The sequence below is a fragment of the Neofelis nebulosa genome, chromosome 12 (genome assembly GCF_028018385.1).
Source record: "Neofelis nebulosa isolate mNeoNeb1 chromosome 12, mNeoNeb1.pri, whole genome shotgun sequence".
Classification (NCBI taxonomy): domain Eukaryota; kingdom Metazoa; phylum Chordata; class Mammalia; order Carnivora; family Felidae; genus Neofelis; species Neofelis nebulosa.
Window position 1 is genome coordinate 36,469,009 of NC_080793.1, and position 15,819 is coordinate 36,484,827.

General features: G+C 47.7%; 1 long non-coding RNA gene across 2 annotated transcripts in view; it reads right to left on the minus strand.

Annotated features, from left to right (window-relative positions):
- The window catches only part of LOC131491679 (uncharacterized), a 67,338-nt gene extending 52,320 nt beyond the window's left edge, over positions 1-15,018 (minus strand). For both annotated transcript variants that reach the window (XR_009251596.1, XR_009251595.1), the window contains exon 1: positions 14,919-15,018. This is a non-coding gene — a long non-coding RNA (uncharacterized LOC131491679). The remainder of the gene's footprint in view (positions 1-14,918) is intronic.
- Positions 15,019-15,819: the final 801 nt, after the last annotated feature.

The following is a 15,819-nucleotide window of genomic DNA, read 5'->3' on the forward strand; positions in this document are numbered from 1 at the left end:
CTAACCAGGACTAGAGAGGAAATTTGGGTGGCAGTATTGTAATAGGAAAGGAAAACTGGCCTCAGAAAGCACATAAGGAACACACTTGACTGTGGGAGGCACCTGGGTGGGAGGCGTGTGTGGCTTGTGACACATTCCATGTCCTTTCTCTCCTCCCTCCACTGCTGATCTGAATCCTGAAAGTTGCTTTCCCAAGGCCACCTGGTGAACACATGTATTTCTGGAGAGGATTAGGGCTAATCTGTGCCTCCTCTGATGCACAACCCTTCAGCTCAAGGTTCTGAACATTGCCTTGTCTCAAACGCCCTTTAGTTACCAGTTATAGTGAACAGGAAAATCAGACCCCCAATAAAAATCTTCTTCCTCTTCCCCAATCCATTCTACACACAAAGTCAGAGTGAACGTTTTAAAAACACATGGCCCTTCCCTGTAAAAATCTTCAGTGGCTTCCTAGTATCTTTTGGAAAAAATCTAAACTGAAAATGGCCAGAGTCCAGCATTACCTGCCTTCCTCTCCCCTCCTTTCCCCTGCAGCCTGGCTGCTGGGCCCTCAATGTAGTAAGCTCATTTCAGCTCCAGGCCTTTCTCCAACGTCCAACCATCTTTTGCTTACTGAATGAGATCCTTTCAAGGCCAGCTCCAATGTTGCCTTCAATATAAATTATGCCCCCATTATTTTGTTTCTTGTCACACTTACAACAGTGGGTAACTGTAGAGTAAGCTGAGAGTTGGTTTACTTCCTTTTTCCATTCTTATAGACTTTAAAGTCCCTAAGGAAAGGGTCTGAAGCAGTATCCTCGGTACCTTGAACGGCGCTTGATATTTTGTTGAACGAAAGAACGGAACCAGACTCACAAAACTAATCCTTGAAGGCCTCTCTCTAAACGAAAAAGGACCAAGGACCCTGAAGAGTTGCGGTCTGGCCACCACACTCTGCTGGGTAGAGCCTGGGGCGGGGCTTCCTCGGTGGGCGGAGCAGGCCAACAGCTCAGTTCCGGGGGCGGGCTTTAATGTAGTGCACCTCCTCATTGGCCACCCACCGGGAAGTTCCACCTCTGTACTCTTGGCCAGGCTCTGCTCACTTGGGAGCACAGGGTGGGGACCAAATGGGAGCACTCCGAGCGGGGACCTACTTATTCCTGCCCAGAATCCGGAAAGACCACAGGTGCAGCTGAGGCAACCTTACTGACCCCAGTTCACAGGCTAACCTTTGCTTCCTGCTCTAGCCTCTTAATGCACAGGAAGATTCACTCAGGGCTGAAGAGCACATTCACACATTAATTCAGTCAACAAACACCGAACACATTGGTGCCAGCCTCTGTACTAGGCACTGGGGCACAACCAGTGAACCAGTCCAGTCAGGTGTCCATTGTCCAAAATTGGTAGCCCAGTGACCACACGCAGACACACACACACACACACACACACACACACACACACACACACGAATTTCCTCACAGCCCTCCACCCAAGGTTAATCCTCAACTTCTGCTTTCTGTCCATTCTCTCTTTGGACTGTCTCAGACACTCTGGGCTTAGGGCTGCTGACCCCAAGTGTGGGAGCTTCTTGTTTGCTCAGATGTCCTTCCTGATTTTCAGTCCAGCTGTATACTTTTTCCACAGTTCCCTTCAAACACAACACATGTCATTCATCCGTTTATTTATTGAAAAAATATTTAGTGATCACCTACTATGTGCCAGACTGTACTAGGTACTGGAAATAGTGCTGTGAACAAGGCTCTCCTACAGGCTAGTTGGGCAAACACAAAAAACAAATATGTGACTATGATGATTTCCCATAAAGTAATCACTGTTGGAAGGAAAGAAAGCTGAGCCCGACTGAACAGGTAGTGTTTGAGTGGATGGCTCTGGTCAGAGACACATCAAGTCTCCCCAAACTTGTTCCCCCTTTTCTATCAGTGGCATCTTTGACCTCTCAGTTTTCTTGAGCAGACAACCCAGAGTCCCCAGCTCTTCCTGCTTTGGCCCTGTTGACTGTAATCTCATACCCTTCTTGGGCCAGTCTCCTCCTCGCTCACATTCAGGCCACCTCTCTCTTATCTTGACACTTGTGCCCTTCTAATTCATCTTCACCCATCACTGCCAGATTGGCCTTCCAGAAACACACTTCAGACCACAACACTCTCCTGCTTAAAGCCCTGCAGTCATTACCAAGTACTCTCTGAACAAATCCCATTATTCACAGACTGATAATCAGCGTCCTCCACAATTTTAACCAACCACCCCCAATCTTATTTCTTATGACAATATTTTGCACTCCCAATATCCTAACCAGGCTTATATTCACAGCATTTTACTGCCTCTATACTTCTGCTCATGCTGTTCCCTTATCTGGAATGCCCTCCCCACTTCTGTGTCTAAGTGCCCATGCCACCTGCTCCATAACTACACACACACACACACACACACACACACACACACACACCTGTCACCATGGTACTGTTTCCTTCTCTGAAGGCCCATAGTACTTCACCTGTTCTTCTCTTGGTCCCCAAACAGATGATGAGCTGCTTCAGGACAAGAGCTCTGTCTGATCCATGTGGCCCTCTGTGGCGGTGGGTGGGAGGGAGTGACTTGTGAGGGTTAGGAACAGGCTCCAAATCCCAACTCTGTTACTTGTGAACTGTGTGACCTTGGACCATTTGATACTTGTGTGCCTCAGTTTTCCCCTCTGTAAAACAGGGATTGACTGGGTTGATTATATATGTGATATACTTAAACAGTGCTTGACTCAGCCTGTTAATGATTATTATGGGAATAACTAATTGTGGGTAGATAGATGAGTCAGATTCAGCAGAGGTGGGTTCCAGTTCAGACCTCAGGGAGCACCTTGGGATGGACCATCCCTGGGTCATTCCTCCCCCACCAGGTTTCCCCACAGGACCCAGGAGGAGACCAAGGCTAGCTGAATACCCTCCTCCCCTCAAGGAATTTAGGAAGATACAGCCCCTCTACACACATGCTAGCCTCACCCTCTGCCATCCTGTGATTAAGCCCTGTTTCTTAGTCGTCAATGTTACCCAGTCCCCAAGGTTGCCCAGGCAGCTGGGAGTCGGGCATCATCCTCAGCTTCCAGATCCCAAGCAAGCCGGTCATCATGCTCTTCCTGCTATTCTGGGAGCTCGCAGCACACACAGGCCAGCTGTGCAGGACGAGGGCCTGGGCTTCCTCCCTCCCCAGGATGGCTAGAGTCCATTCGCAGCATGCTGGGAAGCTGGGAGCTCACCATCACCTCGAGCAAGGCCCTCCTCACCTGAGCAGCGAATCCCTTACTACAGGTGGCAGGAGTGCTCATTTTGTACACCCACTCTCTGTGCGCTAGCCTGCCACAAGGTGACTTCAAGGTCCTCTGTGATCCCCACAGAGGAACCCAGACCTCCCTCCTGCCTCCAGAGGAAACTTGAGCAAGTCTCATTGCCTCTTTGCGCCTCTGCTTCCCCTTTCTGTAGAATGGGGGTGCAGCACAGCCTTGCCTCCCTCCCCACACAGTTGCTGGGGAAGGACTGGGGCACTGGACCATGGGGGGATAGAGGGGACCAGCCCCATCAGAGACTGCTCATCTCAGAGGGATGAGATATCAGACCCTGCTCCTCCCCCAGCACCAGCCCCCAACCCCAACAACCCTGCTCTGGAAGACATCCCACCTCAGAAGCCCCGGTCACCCTGGCCTATCTGCCTCAGGTACTCAACCAGGCAAACAGCATCCCTTTGCAACCTCTTAATTACTTCCTGGGCACCTACTATGCGCTGGCCCAAACAAGAAGACATGATGGCAAAGATCTTGGGAGTGACCTGCAACCATCCAGACACTTCCCAGATAGAGCTCATTTAAGCCCACAACTGTGTCTGACTCCTGATTTCAGCTTGGGGCATGCATGATCTCATGGTTCATGAGATCAAGCCCCAATCAAGTCTGCCTCCCTCTCCCTCTCTCTGTCTCCCCCTCTCTCTGCTCCTCCCCTGCTCTTGCGCATTCTCTCCCCGCCCCCACGCCCCACCCCCCCGCAAATAGATTTTTAACTTTTTTTAAAAAGCCTCATAAGTGCAATATGAGCTGCATCATTATCACCTCCCCTTTACAGATAAGAAAACTGAGGCTCAGAAAGGGGACATTACTTCTCCAACGTCACATAGCTTCTAAGTGGTGGGACTGAGATTGAAACCCACATCAGTCTGGTTTCAGAGATTATCTCGGCTGCCTTGGGTTCTCCCGCCCTCAGGGCACTCACTTCGGAAGTCACCTGGGACAGACAAAGGCAAAATGTTCCAAAAACCCTGAAAGAAGAGCTGCTCCTCTCACCGGGCACGAGGGTCTGAAAGGCAGGCGCTGGTTGCGGGTCTCAAATCCATGGCTTCAGCCCCTTGCCAGAGCTCACTTACAACCGTAAAACTGGCCCGGGGCCTGGGCAGGGGTTGGGAGGGACAAACATAAGCCAAGCCAGGCCCCAGTCTTCCCCCTATTTCCCCACCACCACCGCCACTGCCCGAATTCCCATGCCACGTTCTGTCCTTGCTGACCTCATGTGCTCCCGTTTCTCTCTAGAGCTTCCTAAAACGTCACTCACCCTGACAATCTCAGGTCGTCCCCTGCCACTCCCAGCCCTGAACTCTGTCCCCCAGCAGCTTCGCCTCGTGTGCATTCTACTCTCCCCACACTGTGTCCTGCCCCCAGGCCTGTTGATACTGTCACCTCCACCTGACGTACTGTCCTCTCCCCACCGTCCTCTTGCCTGGCTGCCCCCTCCGTGCTGGGTCAGATGGCCCTCTTTCGGCACCCACGGTGCTCCCATCTTTGCACTTACCACACCCCTTTATTATCAGCTGGCCCACCAGACCCCACCTGCCTCCACAGAAGCAGAGACCAGCTCAGCCACCACTGTGTCCCCAGTGCCAGGACAGGGCCTGACAGATCAGGAAACACTTGTGATAAGAATAAATGAGTGAAGATGGTGAGGAGCTGGCCAGTCCAGAGGCAGGAGCACCCCACCAAGCTGGGCTTTCCAGTTCTCCAATTAACATCTCATGAACCCCTTCTCCGTGCCAGGCTCCAGGCTAGACACTGAAGCACCAAGTCATGTGAGAGAACAACCCTGCCTCCACGTTGCTCATCTGCTTCCAAAGAGCCCGGAGGATACAGTGATTAAGAACACACGTTCAAATCCCATCACTACCACTTGCTAGCTGTGTGACCTTGAACCAGTGTCCTACCCTCCTTGTGCCTCCATTTCTTTATCTATAAAATGGAAATAATAACAGCAGCTATGTCAGAGGGTGATTTGAAGAATAAACAAAGTAATGTGTGAATGTAGTTTAGAATAGCGCCTGGCACGTTACATATGTGCAAATAATGACAGCTCTCTAGCTCGAGGCTGGCCCCTGCCCTGGGAGCGGCCTCCCTCGGGTGGACGCCCGCCTCAAGGATGCCCTTGTGCTCCTGATTCCTCCGACAGCCAGTGAGGCAGAGCCAAGAGAGCACAGGCTGAGAAGTCACCCAAAGGGGAATGTAAGACCCGGCTCTCCCAACCAGCTGCGTAACTTTGAGGAAGATAGATGTGAAATGGACCATTTCCCCCAGAACCCAGCAGAGCCTCCGTTTTCCCTTAGGATGAGTAGGGAGGGAAAGAATAACTGCTCTGCCTGCTTCGCAGAGCGTTGTGAGGATAGAACAAGGCAGTGGATGTAAACGTCCTTGGTGAGCTACACAGGGATTATTCTAATCAGAGCACTGCATCTAGAGAGTCAGCTGGGCAGGCTGGACCGGGCTTGCGTGTGCATGAGGAAATACACACCATGCCAGAATCCAGGGACAGGGAGCTGCTGGCAGAGGGAGGGATGAACAGAGGGTAACAGACGCCTGACACCTTTATAAGCAGGGCTGCGGTGTGCTTTGGGAGCACACCCTGAGGAGGCCCCATCCTCTGACCCCTGAGGCTGATTTCTGGGGCCCTCTCCCCAGGGCCTGCCAAGATCACCATGACAGTGAGGGCCACCCCTGAGGACTCACCCTGGCTGAAAAGCTGTCCCTGTGCCCTTGAATCTATTAAACAGAGCAATGTGATTAATTATTTTACTGTCTTTCTGGCATCAACTTTAACTTGCTTCACATCCAGATTTCCAATTACATAAGCCCGAATCTTAAAACTTGGGAGGACATGTATTATTGAACTATTTGCAATCGGAGTTTTTCAGAGCAGAAAAAGCTCTGCCAGGCAAGAGCCACACAACCGAAATGAACGATCCAGAAACCAGAAGACAATCTTTCCGTGAGGAGGGCTGTGGGGTGCAAGCAGGAAAAGAATGGAGAGGTTGAGTCTGAATCAAAGCTGGCAAACCATCTCTGAAGGGCAGAGACCCCCAAGGGGAAGGCAAACCATTTGAGGGCTGGGAGTCAAGGGGGACACACTCATGCAACAAACAATCAGCTTTGGTTGAGGGAGCTATTCTTTTTTTTTTCCTTCAAACTACTTACAAAAATTTTATTGCGATATAATTGATATATAATGTTACATTAGTTTCAGATACATAACAATGATTTGATATTTGTATAGATTGTGAAATGCTCACAGTGAGTCTAGTTGACATCCATCATCTCACAAGGTTGTAATTTTTCTTTCTTGTGATGAGAACTTTTAAGATCTACTCTCTCAGCAACTTTCAAATATACAATACGGTATTGTTAACTATAGTCACCATGCTGTATATCATATCCCCGTGACGTATTTATTTTATAACTGGGAGTTTGTACCTTTTGACCTCTTCATGCATTTCTCTCACTTCCCAACCCCTGCTTCTGTCAGCCACCAATCTGTTCTCTGTATCTACAAGATCATTTTTTATTTTGGGGTTTTTTTTTTCAGGTTCCACCTATAAGTGAGATCATATGATATTTGTCTTTCCCTGTCTGATTTATTTCACTTAGCATAATGCCCTCCATGTCCATCAAGCTGCTGCAAATGGCAAGATTTCCTTCTTTTTTAGAGCTGAATAGTTTATTTCGCTGTATATATGTACCATTTTGGGGGAGGTATTCTTTGACGAAAATAAAGTAACCTGGGTTAGCCCAGCCATGCCAGCTCTGGGTTTAAAATAGAATCACATCATTACTGATGCCAGTGTTTCACTGATTCATTGTACTCCCTCCACCTGATAATTCCAAATTTCTAGCTGCTTTCAGTACCTCCTTAACTGGTCCCGGAAAGCTCATGTATTTTTATCAGCAAGTCCTATCAGCTACTGCTTCATCTCCTCCTTCAGCGCCCACCAAATCATAGGAGAACACCCCACCCCTGTTTTGGGGCCACCTGTAAGCCACCCTCCACCAGGCCTTCTCCACCACAGATGTGCTGGGAACCGTAGGTAGTCCGCAGCCAGTCTGTGTCTCTCTGGGGACTGCCTCTTCCCTACTCTGCTGCTGCAAGGAGGCTTGTGTTCCAGTGATTTGCAGAGGTTGGATTAGAACAGTCCTTTTCATGCTTACCCAGTGCAGCTCCCTCCCCACAGGAGTCCATGTGGACTCCTACACATGAGTCCATGGTGGACTTAGACCAGGATAAAAGTCCTGCACATGAGTCCATGGTGGACTTAGACCAGGATAAAAGTCCTCAGACAGATATTTACTCCTTGCTAATGGCTCCAGGCTTATTGCCAAGCTGAGTTTATCGATTTGCCACAGTGCTGCAGTCAGATTCCTGGAGGACCCTCCAATCAGTCCCCCAGACAGGCTCAGCTCAGGATCAAGACAAGGCCCTGGTACAGGAACATAGAAGGGACAGGAGCAGGGAGGTCACTCTTGTTTGTTGAGCTCCAGTCACACACCAAGTGCTGGACCATGCTGTGTCCTCATAGAAACCAACTAGATAAATGCCATTAGCCCCATTTCACAGATAGTAGAACTTCAGCCCTTAGAGGTTAAGTAACTTGTCCAAGGTCCCACAGCTAGTAGATGATACCAGGCTCTACCAGGATCCATCCCAGTTCTGTCGGATGCCAAGATTCAAGTTTTAACTCTCCCTCCTGCTGCTTGTTTAAGAACATAAAACTTGATAATCCATTACCAAGCCTTTGTCTAGAGAAAACTATTCTCAACACAGAGGAAATAAATGTTCTGTTTGTTTGTTTGCTGCCAGGGAAGCAGAGGGAAGAATTATCATCAACAAACACAGGCACAGGTTTGTTCCCTCCTGGAGTGAGTGTTTGCTGAAATAAACTGTAGACTTAAAAAGATGACCCTAGAGAAGACAGCATTCCTTCTTTTAAAAGCACCCCTTGCCCCTTCTAATAGTAGAAACTGACCAGCTCTTTGTGAAACCTCTTTCCACTTCTCCTGAACACTGAGCTAGACTACATTTCCCAGAGTTCCTTGAAGTTGGGCATGGCCATGTCCTTGGTTCTGGTGAATGGAATGAGAGCAGAACCATGACAGCAGAACCATGTGGTCTATTCACATATAAACCCCATGTGATCCTCCATGCGTATTCCTTTTCCATCAGTCTCGTGCAAATAAGCATCATGAACCTTGACAGCCACGGGTTAAAGGTGACAGGTCCAGTAAGTGTTAGAGCCTGGGTCCCTGAACTAGTAAGGAAGGAGGACCACCCACCTATCTACAGTTTCCAGAAAGGACACCCAGCTAAATGTGAATTTCAAATAAGTAATGAATAATTTTTAGTATATTTTGGGGACAATTTGGGGACAAAGGCAACAACCCCAGTCACCTTTCTGGATTAGCCATAGGCCCTCAGGATCACTGGGAAGATGATTGTTATTTGAGACCTACTTATACTAAAAAGTTATTTGCTATTTATCTGAAATTCACATTTAACTAGGTATCCTATATCTGATCTGGCAACCTTGCCCCCATCAGGACAACTATCTTAGTACTTCACAGGAGTGAGACCTCTGATGCCTACTGAGGCATCAGATATCAAACAGTCCAGGCAGATGAGCTCAGTGTGGAACGATCAGCATTTAAGCAAGTGGACCAGCTCTTCTTGCCTGGACAGCTGTAGCCTGTGAGGCTTTCACCTCTCTCCTCTCTATGGACACATCTGGAGCAGCCAAGAGGAAGAGAGAACCAATTCAGTTCCTGCCCCATCCCTCACCCTGGGAGCTCTCCCCTAGGGGTCACCAATAATTCCAGAAGGTTCATGAACAGGTGCAAACTGAGGCTCAGAAAGCCTGGAGACTAAGTAGTCAGAGGTGAAAGGGGTTTTGGGAAAAGAAGGAGCGACACTGAGCTCCTCCTGGACACATGACAAGAGCCACCAGTTTTGGCATTCACAGAGCAAGAGTCTTGGTAGATAAATGACTGGCCAGTACATGCTGGAACAGTCTGGATCAGGAGCTATGGGCAGCTCAGAGAGTCAGGAATGTGGGATCTTGACATCTAGTCCTGAGGCACATGGTGGGAGTTATTGCTAGTGTGACCCAGAAAAAAGGAACCAAGATTTTGGAGCTATGTAGACATAGATCAAGTCCTGGCTCTGCTGTTTTTGCACTTTAGGTAGGTTCTTTCACCACTCTGAGCCTCAGTTTCCATCTCTGTAAAATGGGCTAACACAAACAAATGTTGTAAAATTACCTAAGATAATGTACCGGAAGAATTTAGCTCTTAGTTGGTGTATGGTAAATGATACTTCCTCCCCTGAGGGTCTGACTGCTGGAGAGAATAATACGCATGCCCTCCCCTTTCTTCCCTCCCCTGACTCTCCTAGTCCAGAGACCACTGCAGCCAGTGTTGCATTGAAGGGGGTACGTTTCTGATGCCTCCATCTTCCCCTCCAGTCAAGGACCACAGAGTTCCTATCACCATAGAAAGAGGGTTCCAAATAGAAGTTGGGCTCCAGGCAAGCCCCCCACACAAGCCTCTCATAATATTGCTAAAACTCTGCCCTGTATGAGCAGAATGGACTTTAAGTAGGCTAGCCTGGGACCCAATGGCCACTTCCAGCCTTGTTTCTCCAGACCAGAGCCTCGCTCCTTCAGAAGAGACTCCCTGGGAAGCTCTCACTGCAGGAACGGCAGGTGGGGCCTGAGCTCCAGCGCCCAGATGCTCGTTTCCAGCACGCCCATCGCTCACCTGCTCCTGGAAATGCTCCCGTTGGCTCCTCTGGAGCCATTACCGTTCGTCATGTTTATCTGCATTTAGGTGCAGTGGGGATTCACACACTTCGATCTGTCTTTGCTCATGAAGCAATGGCCCAAAAAATGGTAATGACGCCTCTGACGCTACGGCATTCCTGCATTCTTTACACACAGACTTGCCAGATTTAGTGAATAAAAATACAGGATGCCCGGTTAAGTCCAAATTACAGATAAATAATGAGTCATTTTTTAGGATAAGCGTGCCCCATGCTTATTTGGAGCATATATGTACAAAAAAAAAAGACTCATTTTTATATCTGATATTCAAGTTTAACAGTATCCTGTGTTTTATTTGACAACTATACTCACCCATACTCCCGGCGCACCTGCATCGCTCCCGGCTGGAGAGTTTTCATAATCGGGCAAGAACTGGGGGTTCTCCTCTGCCACATTCAAAGCCATCTTTTTTGGACATCTGCACCCCCCATGCCCTTCCACAACAAGACTCCTTGCTTTTCCCTAAACACACACTTTTCTACCTCTGGGCCTTTTCCTTCACCATTTCCTCTGCCTGAACTACCCATTTCTCTGTCTCTGTTTATTTTCTACCCCGCTGCTCCTTCAAAGCCAAGTTCCGGGCATCTTCTTCAGAATGTGTACGGTCCCTTCCCCCTGCCCCCCCTTCTATAGCCCCGTGTCTCCCGCTCCCTTAGAACCATGAACACTTTCACTGGAGCAGCCGCTCTGTGCCGAGCGCTGTGCCAGACACAACCTCAAGACTGTGTGCGGCAGTGTGTGCCTGTGCATGTGTGTGCGTGTGTGTGTGCATGTGTGTCTGTGGAGATGTGCACAAGAGCTTGTGTTGAGATGAGGTGGGAATATCCTCCCATGGCTATGTTAAAATAAACATCCTTATGTATTCTGAATGTATTCTGAGGAAACAGAGATGTGCACAAAGATTATGTCCAAGGAAACTTGTCCCAGCATTTTTTTCTGAGACTAAAAAAGGTGAAAAACAACCTGAACGTCCAACAAAAGGGAAATGGCTTGATTCGGAGACTTGTACACAATGAAATGCAGTGCATTCACTAAAATGATATTACAAAAGAACATATAATGACCCTGGTAAATATTCATGATGTATAAAAGAAGTTAATAAAAGAGTATATGCAATACTACTCTATTTTTAACATCCCTGTGACAAGACATGAATTTGAGACATTAATCAGTTTGTTCTTACTGTCTCCCTCGTACTCCTTTAGTTCCATGGCCCCCACCCCACATGAGAGCGTTCATGCCCCACTCCACTCTCATCATTACCCCAGAGGGTAGTTGTCTGAATAGGACCAAAGAATAAAAGTCCCAAGTTCTTAGGTTTTAAGTTCAGGAGCTACGGCCCAAGTGTAGGATAGACAAGGCAGGATCCACCTGCCCACCCAGATTAGAGAAAAGGCACTCAGACCCCTGACATCCACCCTCTTCAAATGAAATCTCACAGGAGGGGAGAAAATGCTAGAGGCCCCCAGACAAGCGTGGAGACCCCAGAGCAGAGAGCCTGTGTGCCTGCACCCACTGCTGGAGAGAAAGCAGTGGCTAGAGAACAGGGTGGGTGATGTGGTAGACCTAGACATGAGAGAGCCAGTGCTGCCCCCAACCCCACGGTTTCCTGCAGCCCCAGACTACAGAGCAAGACACTCAGAAAATCCTCACGGCTCCCAAAGTGGGCACTGAAGTTGGCTGGAAGAGAAGGTTGTGAGCCAATCAGAGTTTTGTGGCCAGAATGACCCTCAGAGTTGGCTGCAGCCACACTCAGTGGGTTTTCAGCCCAAAGGGACCTGTCTACACGGGCCAGAAGGGACCAAGGAGATAGAGGATGAGTAACAGTGCCTTCTCACCACTTAGTCTCAACCCACAGGGTGGGTCAGACAGAAAATCCTGATGAGGGAACAATCCTGAGCATGACAAAGCTCTAAACCCTGAAGTCACTGAGAAGTCCCTGAATATTAATGACTTCCATAAGAAATCACTAGATTGATTTTTTTTTTTTTTTTTTTTTTTTTTGCATCAGGCAGAACAGGAGCACAAGTGAGGAAACTGGGGCACTTACAAGAAAAAAAAAGTTACATATGGGTGTATCCACCTTGAGCTATGAAATGCCTTCCCTTAGAGCACACGTATATACCTGCATCGGACTGGGAGGCCCAGCCTTAGATGGTAACTATGATTAACAACACCCAGGGATGAAGGATTCCTAATTGTTCTTCTGTGGCTTCTCTGAATTACCGGGACCCCTCAGCAGCTTCCCTGGAATTCTCCAGGGTATGGCATCAGGGCTATCCAATCCCAGCCCCCAAGACCAACTCCCAGGAGTGACCTTTCCAGAAGCATTTTCTAGGCTTAACTGAGCAGCACGGTCTTTCCCACCACCCGCCCACCTCACAACCTACATCCTGTCATAAGCAATGACAAGTATTAGCAGAAGACAGAGGAATACTCCTACAAACATGGCCTTCATCCCCAATTCAGATGTATGCCCTCCAGGATCTTGGCCAGTGACCATATATGACTTCATCCCATCATAGCCCAAGGCCTCCAGGCAGGGGCACTTCAGAGCCATCAGGATCATTCCCAACACCCAGCCTTAAAAGAGAATCAAATGCCAACACTGAATTCTGTGTGGAATTACACATGCGCTGAAGGTGAGGAGTCTCAGCTCAGACATTTTATTCTCCCTCAAAAGAAGGTCACTATCGGCCGCAGCAACTCTTACTTGACATGTCTCCAAAGGCAAGGGAAATAAAAGCAAAAATGAACTATTGGGACCTCATCACAATAAAAAGCTCTGTACAGCAAAGGAAACAATCAACCAAATTCAAAGGGGACCAACAGAATGGTAGAAGATATTTGCAAATGACATACCAGATAAAGGGTTAGTATCAAAAATCTATAAAGAACTTAACAAACTCAACCCCCTAAAAGCAAATAATCCAGTGAAGAAATGGGCAGAAGACATGAATAGGCAATTTTCCAAAGAAGACATCCAGATGGCTAACAGACACATGAAAAGATGCTCAACACAAATCACACTGAGATACCATGCCACACCAGTCAGAGTGGCTAAAATGAACAATTCAGGAAACGACAGGTGTTGGAGAGGATGTGGAGAAAGGGGAACTGTCTTGCACTATTGCTGGGAAGGCAAATTGGTGCAGCCACTCTGAAAAAATGGCGTGGAGGCTCCTCAAAAAATTAAAAATAGGATTACCCTATGACCCAGCAACAGCACTACTAGGAAGGATACAGGAGTGCTGATTCACAGGGGCACATGCACCCCAATGTTTATAGCAGAGCTATCAACAACAGCCAAATTATGAAAAGAGCCCAAATGTCCATCAACTGATGAATGGATAAAGAAGAGGTGGTGTGTATATACATATATATACACACACACACACACACACATATATATATATATATATATATATATATATATATATACACAATGGAATACTACTTGGCAATGAAAAAGAATGAAATCTTGCCATTTGCAACAACATGAATGGAACTGGAGAATATTATGCTAAGTGAAATAAGCCAGTCAGAAAAAGACAGATATCATATGTTTTCACTCATATGTGGGATTTGAGAAACTTAACAGAAGGCCATAGGGAAAGGGAAGGAAAAATAAGTTACAAAAAGAGAGGGAGGCAAACCATAAGAGACTCTTAAATACAGAGAACAAACTGAAGGTTGATGGGAGCAGAGAGAGGGGAAGATAGGAGACGGGCATTGAGGAAGGCACTTGTTGGGATGAGCACTGGGTGTTGTATGTAAGTGATGAATCGTGGGAATCTATTCCTGAAGCCAAGACTACACTGTATACACTATATTTTAGCTAACATGACAATAAATTATTAAAAATACCAATAATAAATAAAAATGAAATGCCAATAATAATAACCAACAAAAAAAAGAAGGTCACCACATGTCCTGGCATGGAAAGAATGCAAAATAATAACAGGAAAGCTGTCTTATATTGAGAACTTGAACTCTCAGCTTTATGCTCATTAATCTGTGCATTTTATCATTTCTTCCTTTTAACAACCCCTGAATAGGTAACTCCTCTTAGCACTAAGCATCTGCATATCCTGGTTTGCTGGAACAATCTTGCTTTATGCCTGTTGTCCTGACCTAGTGTCCCACCCAGTCTGGATGACCTCAACAGTCACCTTAATTGTTATCCCCCTTTTATAGCTGAAGGTATGGAGACTCAGAGAAGTTAGGTAACTTTCCCCAGGTCACACAGCTAGAATGTGGAGGGGCTGAACACTGGCCTCAGTCTATCTGACTCGGGAGGTACAAGTGGTTAGCAAGCAATAGAGAAGGGCATGGTGGTGAGATATAGGCAAGGAAAGGACTGTCAGCCAGACAGGAGAGGTAAGGGTGAGATCAGACCCCTTCCATCTTTACTTTCCCAATATTTCAAAATAAATATGCACCCCATTTACAAATCTCTCCATTAAAAATAAAAACCAATAGTTTGTGATGGGGATGCCCTTGCAGACAAAAGTGCTCATTATAGAGACATTTTGCCTCCCCCAGCCCTGCTCAGGGAGCATCTGACTGGGTGCCTCAGAGCCCTGTGCATCTGGGCAGCCCTTTCTGCACCTGCTGTTGGGGCTGGGGTGAGCAGAGATGCAAAAGAAAAGGCCCTGTGTGAGGGCCCACAGCCCAGCTTCCGGTCCCCTCCACTCTCTCTCTCTCTGAGCCCCATCTCCTTATCTGTGAAGCAGTCTTGATAATCCAGGTCTTACCTGCCTCCCAGAGTTCTGCCAAGAAGACATCCAGGAAAAGCCGGGTTTAGAGAGATTTTCCAGAAGCGCAGGCCACATGGTGGTGAGGTGAGCAGCAAGTCTCTTTCTAGTAGGTAAGTTCCCACTCTGTTATTTATTTTTCATCCCCTTCATAGGACCTTCAAGTAAATTTAAACATTGTCCTCACCTGGGAGGAAAAGAAAACAGCACTCAGCTCAGGGTGCACTGATCATGTCTCAGGCCAGAAACTGCAGCATCCAATGTGGAAAGGGGGGATGGAGCTGAAAGGAGGCCTCTGACAGGGGACCCCATGGTGCAGAACCAGAGACTGATCTCACTTGCAGACCCTCCATGGAAGCTGGCCCAGCTGAGCTGAGGCATTGCACACACAAGCAGCCAAACCTTGAGGAGACAAGGGCCTTTCTCAAGGGGTGCGTTCCCCTCTTATAACAGAAGTCAGCCATTCAGCTTCCAGAGGGGCCTTTGCTCTGAAATGATGGAAAGACAGGGGGCCTCTGAGCCTCTGCTGGGGAGGACCCTATGCGACTGCTTGTCCCACAATTTCTGTGAATAGCAGACAGGGCTGGGCAATGAATGGAGCACTGGTTTATTCAAAGGCTAAAGGCCTAACTCTGCAACATAAAAGCTACATGACTTAACTTCTGAGCCTCAGTTTTGTCATCCATGAAATGGGACTGTTAAAACATGCTCTGCCTCCATTCCAGATGGGGAAGACTCTCTAGTCCAGGAACAGGCAGGGTAGCTAAGGCCCATAAGAAGGGGTTGAGTGATTCACCTACTCACTAGCCCAGCTTTATCTTTTCTCCTTTATCCCTTTTCCTTTCTTCATGCTTTTTTTTTAAGTTTATTTTATTATTTATTTTGAGAAAGAGAGACAGTA